The sequence below is a fragment of the Salmo salar genome, chromosome ssa06 (assembly GCF_905237065.1).
Source record: "Salmo salar chromosome ssa06, Ssal_v3.1, whole genome shotgun sequence".
Lineage (NCBI taxonomy): Eukaryota > Metazoa > Chordata > Actinopteri > Salmoniformes > Salmonidae > Salmo > Salmo salar.
The window spans coordinates 79,565,804-79,581,221 of NC_059447.1; the positions used below are offsets into that span (position 1 = coordinate 79,565,804).

Below are 15,418 nucleotides of genomic sequence, written 5' to 3' on the forward strand. Positions count from 1 at the left end.
GCATATTCAATGTCTCCTTGTCTCCTGTTACATTGTGTCTTCCTGTGTGAGAAATGGCTCCCACAACTCCCCAAGTTACATTAGCTAATTTATGTATGTAATGTCATCATTTCCACTGCATAAGCTAAGCATCAACCATCCATCCATTTCATGAGAAGCTCAAATCAATCTACACTGACTTGGGATGGTTTGGAGATGCAATAGATGAACTGTACTGTACATATGATTATGTAAATTGTTAGATTTTCTAAAAATGATGAAGTATTGAATTATACACACTTAGTACAACCCAACCACACTTTGTTAGCACAACCCAACCATACTGTGTTAGTACAACCCCACCATACTGTGTTAGTACAACCCCACTATACAACCCCACTATACTGTGTTAGTACAACCCCACCATACTGTGTTAGTACAACCCCACCATACTGTGTTAGTGCAACCCCACTATACTGTGTTAGTACAACCCCACCATACTGTGTTAGTACAACCCCACCATACTGTGTTAGTGCAACCCCACTATACTGTGTTAGCACAACCCCACTATACTGTGTTAGCACAACCCCACCATACTGTGTTAGTACAACCCCAATTTACAACCCCCACTATACTGTGTTAGTACAACCCCACTATACTGTGTTAGTACAACCCCACTATACTGTGTGAGTACAACCCCACTATACTGTGTGAGTACAACACCACTATACTGTGTTAGTACAACCCCACTATACTGTGTGAGTACAACACCACTATACTGTGTTAGTACAACCCCACTATACTGTGTTAGTACAATCCCACTATACTGTGTTAGTACAACCCCACCATACAGTGTTAGCACAACCCCACTATACAACCCCATCAAACTGTGTTAGTACAACCCCACCATACTGTGTTAGTACAACCCCACTATACTGTGTTAGTACAACCCCACCATACAGTGTTAGCACAACCCCACCACACTGTGTTAGCACAACCCCAACACACTGTGTTAGTACAACCCCACTATACAACCCCACCATACTGTGTTAGTACAACCCCACCATACTGTGTTAGGACAACCCCACTATACTGTGTTTGTACAACCCCACTACACTGTGTTAGTACAACCCCACTATACTGAGATAGTACAACCCCACTATACTGTGTTAGTACAACCCCACTATACTGTGTTAGTACAACCCCACTATACTGTGTTAGTACAACCCCACTATACTGTGTTAGCACAACCCCATTATACAACCCCACTATACTGTGTTAGTACAACCCCACTATACTGAGTTAGTACAACCCCACTATACTGTGTTAGTACAACCCCACTATACTGTGTTAGCACAACCCCACTATACTGTATTAATTCAACCAAACAATACTGTGTTAACACAACCCCACTATACTGTTTTAGTACAACCCCACTGTACTGTGTTAGTTCAACTCCACCATACTGTGTTAGTACAACCCCACTATACAGTTTTAGTACAACCCCACTATACTGTGTTAGTACTGTGTTAGTTCAACCCCACTATACAACCTCACTATACTGTGTTAGTTCAACCCCACTATACAACCCCACTGAACTGTGTTAGTACAACCCCACTATACAACCCCACTATACTGTGTTAGTACAACCCCACTATACTGTGTTAGTACATCCCCACTACACTGTGTTAGTACATCCCCACTACACTGTGTTAGTACAACCCCACTATACTGAGTTAGTACAATCCCACTATACAACCCCACTATACTGTGTTAGTACAACCCCACTATACTGTTTTAGTACAACCCCACTGTACTGTGTTAGTTCAACCCCACCATACTGTGTTAGTACAACCCCAATATACAACACCACTATACTGTGTTAGCACAACACCATCATACTGTGTTAGTACAACCCCACAATACAACTCCACCATACTGTGTTAGTACAACCCCACTATACAGTTTTAGTACAACCCCACTATACTGTGTTAGTACAACCCCACTATACAACCCCACTGAACTGTGTTAGTACAACCCCACTATACAACCCCACTATACTGTGTTAGTACAACCCCACTATACTGTGTTAGTACATCCCCACTACACTGTGTTAGTACATCCCCACTACACTGTGTTAGTACAACCCCACAATACAGTTTTAGTACAACCCCACTATACTGTGTTAGCACAACCCCACCATACTGTGTTAGTACAACCCCACTATACTGTGTTAGTACAACCCCACTATACATCCCCACCATACTGTGTTAGTACAACCCCACTATACTGTGTTAGCACAACCCCATCATACTGTGTTAGTACAACCCCACTCACTATACAACCCCACCATACTGTGTCAGTACAACCCCACTATACTGTGTTAGCACAACCCAACCATACCGTGTCAGTACAACCCCACCACACTGTGCAAGCACAACCACACTATACTGTGTTAGTATAACCCCACTATACAACCCCACCATACTGTGTTAGTACAACCACACAATACAACTCCACCATACTGTGTCAGTACAACCCCACCACACTGTGCTAGCACAACCCCACCATACTGTGTTAGTACAACCACACAATACAACTCCACCATACTGTGTTAGTAGAACCCCACAATACAGTTTTAGTACAACCCCACTATACTGTGTTAGTACAACCCCACTAAACTGTGTTAGTACAACCCCACTATACAACCCCACCATACTGTGTTAGTAGAACCCCACAATACAGTTTTAGTACAACCTCACTATATTGTGTTAGTACAACCCCATTAAACTGTGTTAGTACAACCCCACTATACAACCCCACTATACTGTGTTAGCACAACCCCACCATGCTCTGTTAGAACAACCCCACTATACTGTGTTAGTACAACCCCACTATACTGAGTTAGTACAACCCCACCATACTGTGTTAGCACAACCCCACTATACTGTGTTACCACAACCCCACTATACTGTGTTAGCACAAACCCACTATACTATGGAAGTACAACCAAACTATACTATGGTAGTACAACCCCACTATACTGTGTTAGTTCAACCCCACTATACAACCTCACTATACTGTGTTAGTTCAACCCCACTATACAACCCTCACTATACTGTGTTAGCACAACCCCACTATACTGTGTTAGCACAACCCCACTATACAACCCCACTATACTGTGTTAGTATAACCCCACCATACTGTGTCAGTACAACCCCACTATACTGTGTTAGTACAACCCCACTATACTGTGTGAGTACAACCCCACTATACAACCCCACCATACTGTGTTAGTAGAACCCCACAATACAGTTTTAGTACCAACCCCACTATATACTGTGTTAGTACAACCCCACTAAACTGTGTTAGTACAACCCCACTATACAACCCCACCATACTGTGTTAGTAGAACCCCACAATACAGTTTTAGTACAACCCCACTATACTGTGTTAGTACAACCCCATTAAACTGTGTTAGTACAACCCCACTATACAACCCCACTATGCTGTGTTAGCACAACCCCACCATACTCTGTTAGTACAACCCCACTATACTGTGTTAGTACAACCCCACTATACTGAGTTAGTACAACCCCACCATACTGTGTTAGCACAACCCCACTATACTGTGTTACCACAACCCCACTATACTGTGTTAGCACAAACCCACTATACTGTGTTAGCACAACCCAACTATACTATGGTAGTACAACCCCACTATACTGTGTTAGTTCAACCCCACTATACAACCTCACTATACTGTGTTAGTACAACCCCAAAATACAATCCCACTATACTGTGTTAGCACAACCCCACTATACTGTGTTAGTACAACACCACTATACTGTGTTAGCACAACCCCACTATACTGTGTTACCACAACCCCACTATACAACCCCACGATACTGTGTCAGTACAACCCCACTATACTGTGTTAGTACAACCCCACTATACTGTGTGAGTACAACCCCACCATACTGTGTTAGTACAACCCCACTATACTGTGTTAGTACAACCCCACTATACAACCCCACGATACTGTGTTAGTACAACCCCACTATGCAACCACACTATACTGTGTTAGCACAACCACATCATACAGTGTTAGTACAACCCCACTATACTGATTTAGTACAACCCCACCATACTGTGTTAGTACAACCCCACTATACTGTGTTAGGACAACCCCACCATACTGTGTTAGTACAACCCCACCATACTTTGTTAGTACAACCTCCCTATACAACCCCACTATAAAACACCACCATATTGTGTTAGTACAATCCCACTATACAACCCCTACCATATTGTGTTAGTACAACCCCACTATACAACCCCACCATACTGTGTAACTACAACCCCACCATACTGTGTTAGTACAACCCCACTATACAACCCCACCATACTGTGTTAGTAGAACCCCACAATACACTTTTAGTACAACCCCACTATACTGTGTTAGTACAACCCCAACATACCGTGTTACTACAACCCCACTATACTGTGTTAGCAGAACGCCACCATACTGTGTTAGTACAACCCCACTATATTGTGTTAGTACAACCCCACCATACTGTGTTAGTACAACCCCACTATAAACCCCACCATACTGTGTTACTACAACCCTACCATACTGTGTTAGCACAACCCCACCATACTGTGTCAGTACAAACCCACCACACTGTGTTAGCACAACCAAACTATACAACCCCACCATAATGTGTTAGTACAACTCCACTATACTGTGTTAGCACAACCCCACAATACAACCCCACCATACTGTGTTAGTACAACCCCACAATACAACCCCACCATACTGTGTTAGTACAACCACACAATACAACTCCACCATACTGTGTTAGTAGAACCCCACAATACAGTTTTAGTACAACCCCACTATACTGTGTTAGTACAACCCCACTAAACTGTGTTAGTACAACCCCACGATACAACCCCACCATACTGTGTTAGTAGAACCCCACAATACAGTTTTAGTACAACCCCACTATACTGTGTTAGTACAACCCCACTATACTGTGTTAGCACAACCCCACTATACTGTATTAATTCAACCAAACAATACTGTGTTAACACAACCCCACTATACTGTTTTAGTACAACCCCACTGTACTGTGTTAGTTCAACTCCACCATACTGTGTTAGTACAACCCCACTATACAGTTTTAGTACAACCCCACTATACTGTGTTAGTACTGTGTTAGTTCAACCCCACTATACAACCTCACTATACTGTGTTAGTTCAACCCCACTATACAACCCCACTGAACTGTGTTAGTACAACCCCACTATACAACCCCACTATACTGTGTTAGTACAACCCCACTATACTGTGTTAGTACATCCCCACTACACTGTGTTAGTACATCCCCACTACACTGTGTTAGTACAACCCCACTATACTGAGTTAGTACAATCCCACTATACAACCCCACTATACTGTGTTAGTACAACCCCACTATACTGTTTTAGTACAACCCCACTGTACTGTGTTAGTTCAACCCCACCATACTGTGTTAGTACAACCCCAATATACAACACCACTATACTGTGTTAGCACAACACCATCATACTGTGTTAGTACAACCCCACAATACAACTCCACCATACTGTGTTAGTACAACCCCCACTATACAGTTTTAGTACAACCCCACTATACTGTGTTAGTACAACCCCACTATACAACCCCACTGAACTGTGTTAGTACAACCCCACTATACAACCCCACTATACTGTGTTAGTACAACCCCACTATACTGTGTTAGTACATCCCCACTACACTGTGTTAGTACATCCCCACTACACTGTGTTAGTACAACCCCACAATACAGTTTTAGTACAACCCCACTATACTGTGTTAGCACAACCCCACCATACTGTGTTAGTACAACCCCACTATACTGTGTTAGTACAACCCCACTATACATCCCCACCATACTGTGTTAGTACAATCCCACTATACTGTGTTAGCACAACCCCATCATACTGTGTTAGTACAACCCCACTCACTATACAACCCCACCATACTGTGTCAGTACAACCCCACTATACTGTGTTAGCACAACCCAACCATACCGTGTCAGTACAACCCCACCACACTGTGCAAGCACAACCACACTATACTGTGTTAGTATAACCCCACTATACAACCCCACCATACTGTGTTAGTACAACCACACAATACAACTCCACCATACTGTGTCAGTACAACCCCCACCACACTGTGCTAGCACAACCCCACCATACTGTGTTAGTACAACCACACAATACAACTCCACCATACTGTGTTAGTAGAACCCCACAATACAGTTTTAGTACAACCCCACTATACTGTGTTAGTACAACCCCACTAAACTGTGTTAGTACAACCCCACTATACAACCCCACCATACTGTGTTAGTAGAACCCCACAATACAGTTTTAGTACAACCTCACTATATTGTGTTAGTACAACCCCATTAAACTGTGTTAGTACAACCCCACTATACAACCCCACTATACTGTGTTAGCACAACCCCACCATGCTCTGTTAGAACAACCCCACTATACTGTGTTAGTACAACCCCACTATACTGAGTTAGTACAACCCCACCATACTGTGTTAGCACAACCCCACTATACTGTGTTACCACAACCCCACTATACTGTGTTAGCACAAACCCACTATACTATGGAAGTACAACCAAACTATACTATGGTAGTACAACCCCACTATACTGTGTTAGTTCAACCCCACTATACAACCTCACTATACTGTGTTAGTTCAACCCCACTATACAACCTCACTATACTGTGTTAGCACAACCCCACTATACTGTGTTAGCACAACCCCACTATACAACCCCACTATACTGTGTTAGTATAACCCCACCATACTGTGTCAGTACAACCCCACTATACTGTGTTAGTACAACCCCACTATACTGTGTGAGTACAACCCCACTATACAACCCCACCATACTGTGTTAGTAGAACCCCACAATACAGTTTTAGTACCACCCCACTATATACTGTGTTAGTACAACCCCACTAAACTGTGTTAGTACAACCCCACTATACAACCCCACCATACTGTGTTAGTAGAACCCCACAATACAGTTTTAGTACAACCCCACTATACTGTGTTAGTACAACCCCATTAAACTGTGTTAGTACAACCCCACTATACAACCCCACTATGCTGTGTTAGCACAACCCCACCATACTCTGTTAGTACAACCCCACTATACTGTGTTAGTACAACCCCACTATACTGAGTTAGTACAACCCCACCATACTGTGTTAGCACAACCCCACTATACTGTGTTACCACAACCCCACTATACTGTGTTAGCACAAACCCACTATACTGTGTTAGCACAACCCAACTATACTATGGTAGTACAACCCCACTATACTGTGTTAGTTCAACCCCACTATACAACCTCACTATACTGTGTTAGTACAACCCCAAAATACAATCCCACTATACTGTGTTAGCACAACCCCACTATACTGTGTTAGTACAACACCACTATACTGTGTTAGCACAACCCCACTATACTGTGTTACCACAACCCCACTATACAACCCCACGATACTGTGTCAGTACAACCCCACTATACTGTGTTAGTACAACCCCACTATACTGTGTGAGTACAACCCCACCATACTGTGTTAGTACAACCCCACTATACTGTGTTAGTACAACCCCACTATACAACCCCACGATACTGTGTTAGTACAACCCCACTATGCAACCACACTATACTGTGTTAGCACAACCACATCATACAGTGTTAGTACAACCCCACTATACTGATTTAGTACAACCCCACCATACTGTGTTAGTACAACCCCACTATACTGTGTTAGGACAACCCCACCATACTGTGTTAGTACAACCCCACCATACTTTGTTAGTACAACCTCCCTATACAACCCCACTATAAAACACCACCATATTGTGTTAGTACAATCCCACTATACAACCCCTACCATATTGTGTTAGTACAACCCCACTATACAACCCCACCATACTGTGTAACTACAACCCCACCATACTGTGTTAGTACAACCCCACTATACAACCCCACCATACTGTGTTAGTAGAACCCCACAATACACTTTTAGTACAACCCCACTATACTGTGTTAGTACAACCCCAACATACCGTGTTACTACAACCCCACTATACTGTGTTAGCAGAACGCCACCATACTGTGTTAGTACAACCCCACTATATTGTGTTAGTACAACCCCCACCATACTGTGTTAGTACAACCCCACTATAAACCCCACCATACTGTGTTACTACAACCCTACCATACTGTGTTAGCACAACCCCACCATACTGTGTCAGTACAAACCCACCACACTGTGTTAGCACAACCAAACTATACAACCCCACCATAATGTGTTAGTACAACTCCACTATACTGTGTTAGCACAACCCCACAATACAACCCCACCATACTGTGTTAGTACAACCCCACAATACAACCCCACCATACTGTGTTAGTACAACCACACAATACAACTCCACCATACTGTGTTAGTAGAACCTCACAATACAGTTTTAGTACAACCCCACTATACTGTGTTAGTACAACCCCACTAAACTGTGTTAGTACAACCCCACGATACAACCCCACCATACTGTGTTAGTAGAACCCCACAATACAGTTTTAGTACAACCCCACTATACTGTGTTAGTACAACCCCATTAAACTGTGTTAGTACAACCCCACTATACAACCCCACTATACTGTGTTAGCACAACCCCACCATACTCTGTTAGAACAACCCCACTATACTGTGTTAGTACAACCCCACTATACTGCGTAAGTACAACCCCACCATACTGTGTTAGCACAACCCCACTATACTGTGTTACCACAACCCCACTATACTGTGTTAGCACAAACCCACTATACTATGGTAGTACAACCCAACTATACAATGGTAGTACACCCCACTATACTGTGTTAGTTCAACCCCACTATACAACCTCACTATACTGTGTTAGTTCAACCCCACTATACAACCTCACTATACTGTGTTAGCACAACCCCACTATACTGTGTTAGCACAACCCCACTATACCACCCCACTATACTGTGTTAGTATAACCCCACCATACTGTGTCAGTACAACCCCACTATACTGTGTTAGTACAACCCCACTATACTGTGTGAGTACAACCCCACCATACTGTGTTAGTACAACCCCACTATACTGTGTTAGTACAACCCCACTATACAACCCCACGATACTGTGTTAGTACAACCCCACTATGCAACCCCACTATACTGTGTTAGTACAACCCCACTATAAACCCCACCATACTGTGTTACTACAACCCTACCATACTGTGTTAGCACAACCCCACCATACTGTGTCAGTACAAACCCACCACACTGTGTTAGCACAACCAAACTATACAACCCCACCATAATGTGTTAGTACAACTCCACTATACTGTGTTAGCACAACCCCACAATACAACCCCACCATACTGTGTTAGTACAACCCCACAATACAACCCCACCATACTGTGTTAGTACAACCACACAATACAACTCCACCATACTGTGTTAGTAGAACCCCACAATACAGTTTTAGTACAACCCCACTATACTGTGTTAGTACAACCCCACTAAACTGTGTTAGTACAACCCCACGATACAACCCCACCATACTGTGTTAGTAGAACCCCACAATACAGTTTTAGTACAACCCCACTATACTGTGTTAGTACAACCCCATTAAACTGTGTTAGTACAACCCCACTATACAACCCCACTATACTGTGTTAGCACAACCCCACCATACTCTGTTAGAACAACCCCACTATACTGTGTTAGTACAACCCCACTATACTGCGTAAGTACAACCCCACCATACTGTGTTAGCACAACCCCACTATACTGTGTTACCACAACCCCACTATACTGTGTTAGCACAAACCCACTATACTATGGTAGTACAACCCAACTATACAATGGTAGTACAACCCCACTATACTGTGTTAGTTCAACCCCACTATACAACCTCACTATACTTTGTTAGTTCAACCCCACTATACAACCTCACTATACTGTGTTAGCACAACCCTACTATACAACCCCACTATACTGTGTTAGTATAACCCCACCATACTGTGTCAGTACAACCCCACTATACTGTGTTAGTACAACCCCACTATACTGTGTGAGTACAACCCCACCATACTGTGTTAGTACAACCCCACTATACTGTGTTAGTACAACCCCACTATACAACCCCACGATACTGTGTTAGTACAACCCCACTATGCAACCCCACTATACTGTGTTAGCACAACCCCATCATACAGTGTTAGTACAACCCCACTATACTGTTTTAGTACAACCCCACCATACTGTGTTAGTACAACCCCACTATACTGTGTTAGTACAACCCCAACATACCGTGTTACTACAACCCCACTATACTGTGTTTGCAGAACCCCACCATACGGTGTCAGTAAAACCCCACTATACTGTGTTAGTACAACACCACTATACTGTGTTAGTACAACCCCAACATACCGTGTTACTACAACCCCACTATACTGTGTTAGCAGAACCCCACCATACGGTGTCAGTAAAACCCCACTATACTGTGTTAGTACAACACCACTATACTGTGTTAGCACAAACCCACCATACTGTGTTAGTACAACCCCACTATACTGTGTTAGTACAACCCCACCATACTGTGTTAGTACAACCCCACTATAAACCCCACCATACTGTGTTCTACAACCCCACTATACAACCCCACCATACTTTTTCAGTACAACCCCACTATACTGTGTTAGCACAACCCAACCACACTGTGCTAGCACAACCACACTATACTGTGTTAGTACAACCTCACTATACAACCCCACCATACTGTGTTAGTACAACCCCACAATACAACTCCCCCATACTGTGTTAGTACAACCCCACTATACAACCCCACCATACTGTGTTAGTACAACCCCACTATACTGTGTTAGTACAACCCCACTATACAACCCCACAATACTGTGTTAACACAACCCCACCATACTCTGTTAGAACAACCGCACTATACTGTGTTAGTACAACCCCACTATACTGCGTTAGTACAACCCCACCATACTGTGTTAGCACAACCCCACTATACTGTGTTACCACAACCCCACTATACTGTGTTAGCACAAACCCACTATACTATGGTAGTACAACCCAACTATACTATGGTAGTACAACCCCACTATACTGTGTTAGTTCAACCCCACTATACAACCTCACTATACTGTGTTAGTTCAACCCCACTATACAACCTCACTATACTGTGTTAGCACAACCCCACTATACTGTGTTAGCACAACCCCACTATACAACCCCACTATACTGTGTTAGTATAACCCCACCATACTGTGTCAGTACAACCCCACTATACTGTGTTAGTACAACCCCACTATACTGTGTGAGTACAACCCCACTATACTGTGTTAGTACAACCACACTATACAACCCCACGATACTGTGTTAGTACAACCCCACTATGCAACCCCACTATACTGTGTTAGCACAACCCCATCATACAGTGTTAGTACAACCCCACTATACTGTTTTAGTACAACCCCACCATACTGTGTTAGTAAAACCCCAATATACTGTGTTAGTACAACCCCAACATACCGTGTTACTACAACCCCACTATACTGTGTTAGCAGAACCCCACCATACGGTGTCAGTAAAACCCCACTATACTGTGTTAGTACAACACCACTATACTGTGTTAGTACAACCCCAACATACCGTGTTACTACAACCCCACTATACTGTGTTAGCAGAACCCCACCATACGGTGTCAGTAAAACCCCACTATACTGTGTTAGTACAACACCACTATACTGTGTTAGCACAAACCCACCATACTGTGTTAGTACAACCCCACTATACTGTGTTAGTACAACCCCACCATACTGCGTTAGTACAACCCCACTATAAACCCCACCATACTGTGTTACTACAACCCCACTATACAACCCCACCATACTGTTTCAGTACAACCCCACTATACTGTGTTAGCACAACCCAACCACACTGTGCTAGCACAACCACACTATACTGTGTTAGTACAACCTCACTATACAACCCCACCATACTGTGTTAGTACAACCCCACAATACAACTCCCCCCATACTGTGTTAGTACAACCCCACTATACAACCCCACCATACTGTGTTAGTACAACCCCACCATACTGTGTTAGTACAACCCCACTATACAACCCCACTATGCTGTGTTAGCAAAACCCCACCATACTCTGTTAGTACAACCCCACTATACTGTGTTAGTACAACCCCACTATACTGAGTTAGTACAACCCCACCATACTGTGTTAGCACAACCCCACTATACTGTGTTACCACAACCCCACTATACTGTGTTACCACAACCCCACTATACTGTGTTACCACAACCCCACTATACTGTGTTAGCACAAACCCACTATACTGTGTTAGCACAACCCAACTATACTATGGTAGTACAACCCCACTATACTGTGTTAGTACAACCCCAACATACCGTGTTACTACAACCCCACTATACTGTGTTAGCAGAACCCCACCATACGGTGTCAGTAAAACCCCACTATACTGTGTTAGTACAACACCACTATACTGTGTTAGCACAAACCCACCATACTGTGTTAGTACAACCCCACTATACTGTGTTAGTACAACCCCACCATACTGTGTTAGTACAACCCCACTATAAACCCCACCATACTGTGTTCTACAACCCCACTATACAACCCCACCATACTTTTTCAGTACAACCCCACTATACTGTGTTAGCACAACCCAACCACACTGTGCTAGCACAACCACACTATACTGTGTTAGTACAACCTCACTATACAACCCCACCATACTGTGTTAGTACAACCCCACAATACAACTCCCCCATACTGTGTTAGTACAACCCCACTATACAACCCCACCATACTGTGTTAGTACAACCCCACTATACTGTGTTAGTACAACCCCACTATACAACCCCACAATACTGTGTTAACACAACCCCACCATACTCTGTTAGAACAACCGCACTATACTGTGTTAGTACAACCCCACTATACTGCGTTAGTACAACCCCACCATACTGTGTTAGCACAACCCCACTATACTGTGTTACCACAACCCCACTATACTGTGTTAGCACAAACCCACTATACTATGGTAGTACAACCCAACTATACTATGGTAGTACAACCCCACTATACTGTGTTAGTTCAACCCCACTATACAACCTCACTATACTGTGTTAGCACAACCCCACTATACAACCCCACTATACTGTGTTAGTATAACCCCACCATACTGTGTCAGTACAACCCCACTATACTGTGTTAGTACAACCCCACTATACTGTGTGAGTACAACCCCACTATACTGTGTTAGTACAACCACACTATACAACCCCACGATACTGTGTTAGTACAACCCCACTATGCAACCCCACTATACTGTGTTAGCACAACCCCATCATACAGTGTTAGTACAACCCCACTATACTGTTTTAGTACAACCCCACCATACTGTGTTAGTAAAACCCCAATATACTGTGTTAGTACAACCCCAACATACCGTGTTACTACAACCCCACTATACTGTGTTAGCAGAACCCCACCATACGGTGTCAGTAAAACCCCACTATACTGTGTTAGTACAACACCACTATACTGTGTTAGTACAACCCCAACATACCGTGTTACTACAACCCCACTATACTGTGTTAGCAGAACCCCACCATACGGTGTCAGTAAAACCCCACTATACTGTGTTAGTACAACACCACTATACTGTGTTAGCACAAACCCACCATACTGTGTTAGTACAACCCCACTATACTGTGTTAGTACAACCCCACCATACTGCGTTAGTACAACCCCACTATAAACCCCACCATACTGTGTTACTACAACCCCACTATACAACCCCACCATACTGTTTCAGTACAACCCCACTATACTGTGTTAGCACAACCCAACCACACTGTGCTAGCACAACCACACTATACTGTGTTAGTACAACCTCACTATACAACCCCACCATACTGTGTTAGTACAACCCCACAATACAACTCCCCCCATACTGTGTTAGTACAACCCCACTATACAACCCCACCATACTGTGTTAGTACAACCCCACCATACTGTGTTAGTACAACCCCACTATACAACCCCACTATGCTGTGTTAGCAAAACCCCACCATACTCTGTTAGTACAACCCCACTATACTGTGTTAGTACAACCCCACTATACTGAGTTAGTACAACCCCACCATACTGTGTTAGCACAACCCCACTATACTGTGTTACCACAACCCCACTATACTGTGTTACCACAACCCCACTATACTGTGTTACCACAACCCCACTATACTGTGTTAGCACAAACCCACTATACTGTGTTAGCACAACCCAACTATACTATGGTAGTACAACCCCACTATACTGTGTTAGTTCAACCCCACTATACAACCTCACTATACTGTGTTAGTACAACCCCAAAATACAATCCCACTATACTGTGTTAGCACAACCCCACTATACTGTGTTAGTACAACCCCACTATACTGTGTTAGCACAACCCCACTATACTGTGTTACCACAACCCCACTATACAACCCCACGATACTGTGTCAGTACAACCCCACTATACTGTGTTAGTACAACCCCACTATACTGTGTGAGTACAACCCCACCATACTGTGTTAGTACAACCCCACTATACTGTGTTAGTACAACCCCACTATACAACCCCACGATACTGTGTTAGTACAACCCCACTATGCAACCCCACTATACTGTGTTAGCACAACCCCATCATACAGTGTTAGTACAACCCCACTATACTGATTTAGTACAACCCCACCATACTGTGTTAGTACAACCCCACTATACTGTGTTAGTACAACCCCACCATACTGTGTTAGTACAACCCCACCATACTTTGTTAGTACAACCTCCCTATACAACCCCACTATAAAACACCACCATATTGTGTTAGTACAATCCCACTATACAACCCCTACCATATTGTGTTAGTACAACCCCACTATTCAACCCCACCATACTGTGTAACTACAACCCCACCATACTGTGTTAGTACAACCCCACTATACAACCCCACCATACTGTGTTAGTAGAACCCCACAATACACTTTTAGTACAACCCCACTATACTGTGTTAGTACAACCCCAACATACCGTGTTACTACTACCCCACTATACTGTGTTAGGAGAACGCCACCATACTGTGTTAGTACAACCCCACTATACTGTGTTAGTACAACCCCACCATACTGTGTTAGTACAACCCCACTATAAACCCCACCATACTGTGTTAGTACAACCCCACTATACTGTG

General features: G+C 43.4%; 1 pseudogene; it reads left to right on the forward strand.

The window, feature by feature from the left end:
• The window catches only part of LOC106608144 (myelin transcription factor 1-like protein), a 286,795-nt pseudogene that overhangs the window by 228,083 nt on the left and 43,294 nt on the right, over positions 1 to 15,418 (forward strand).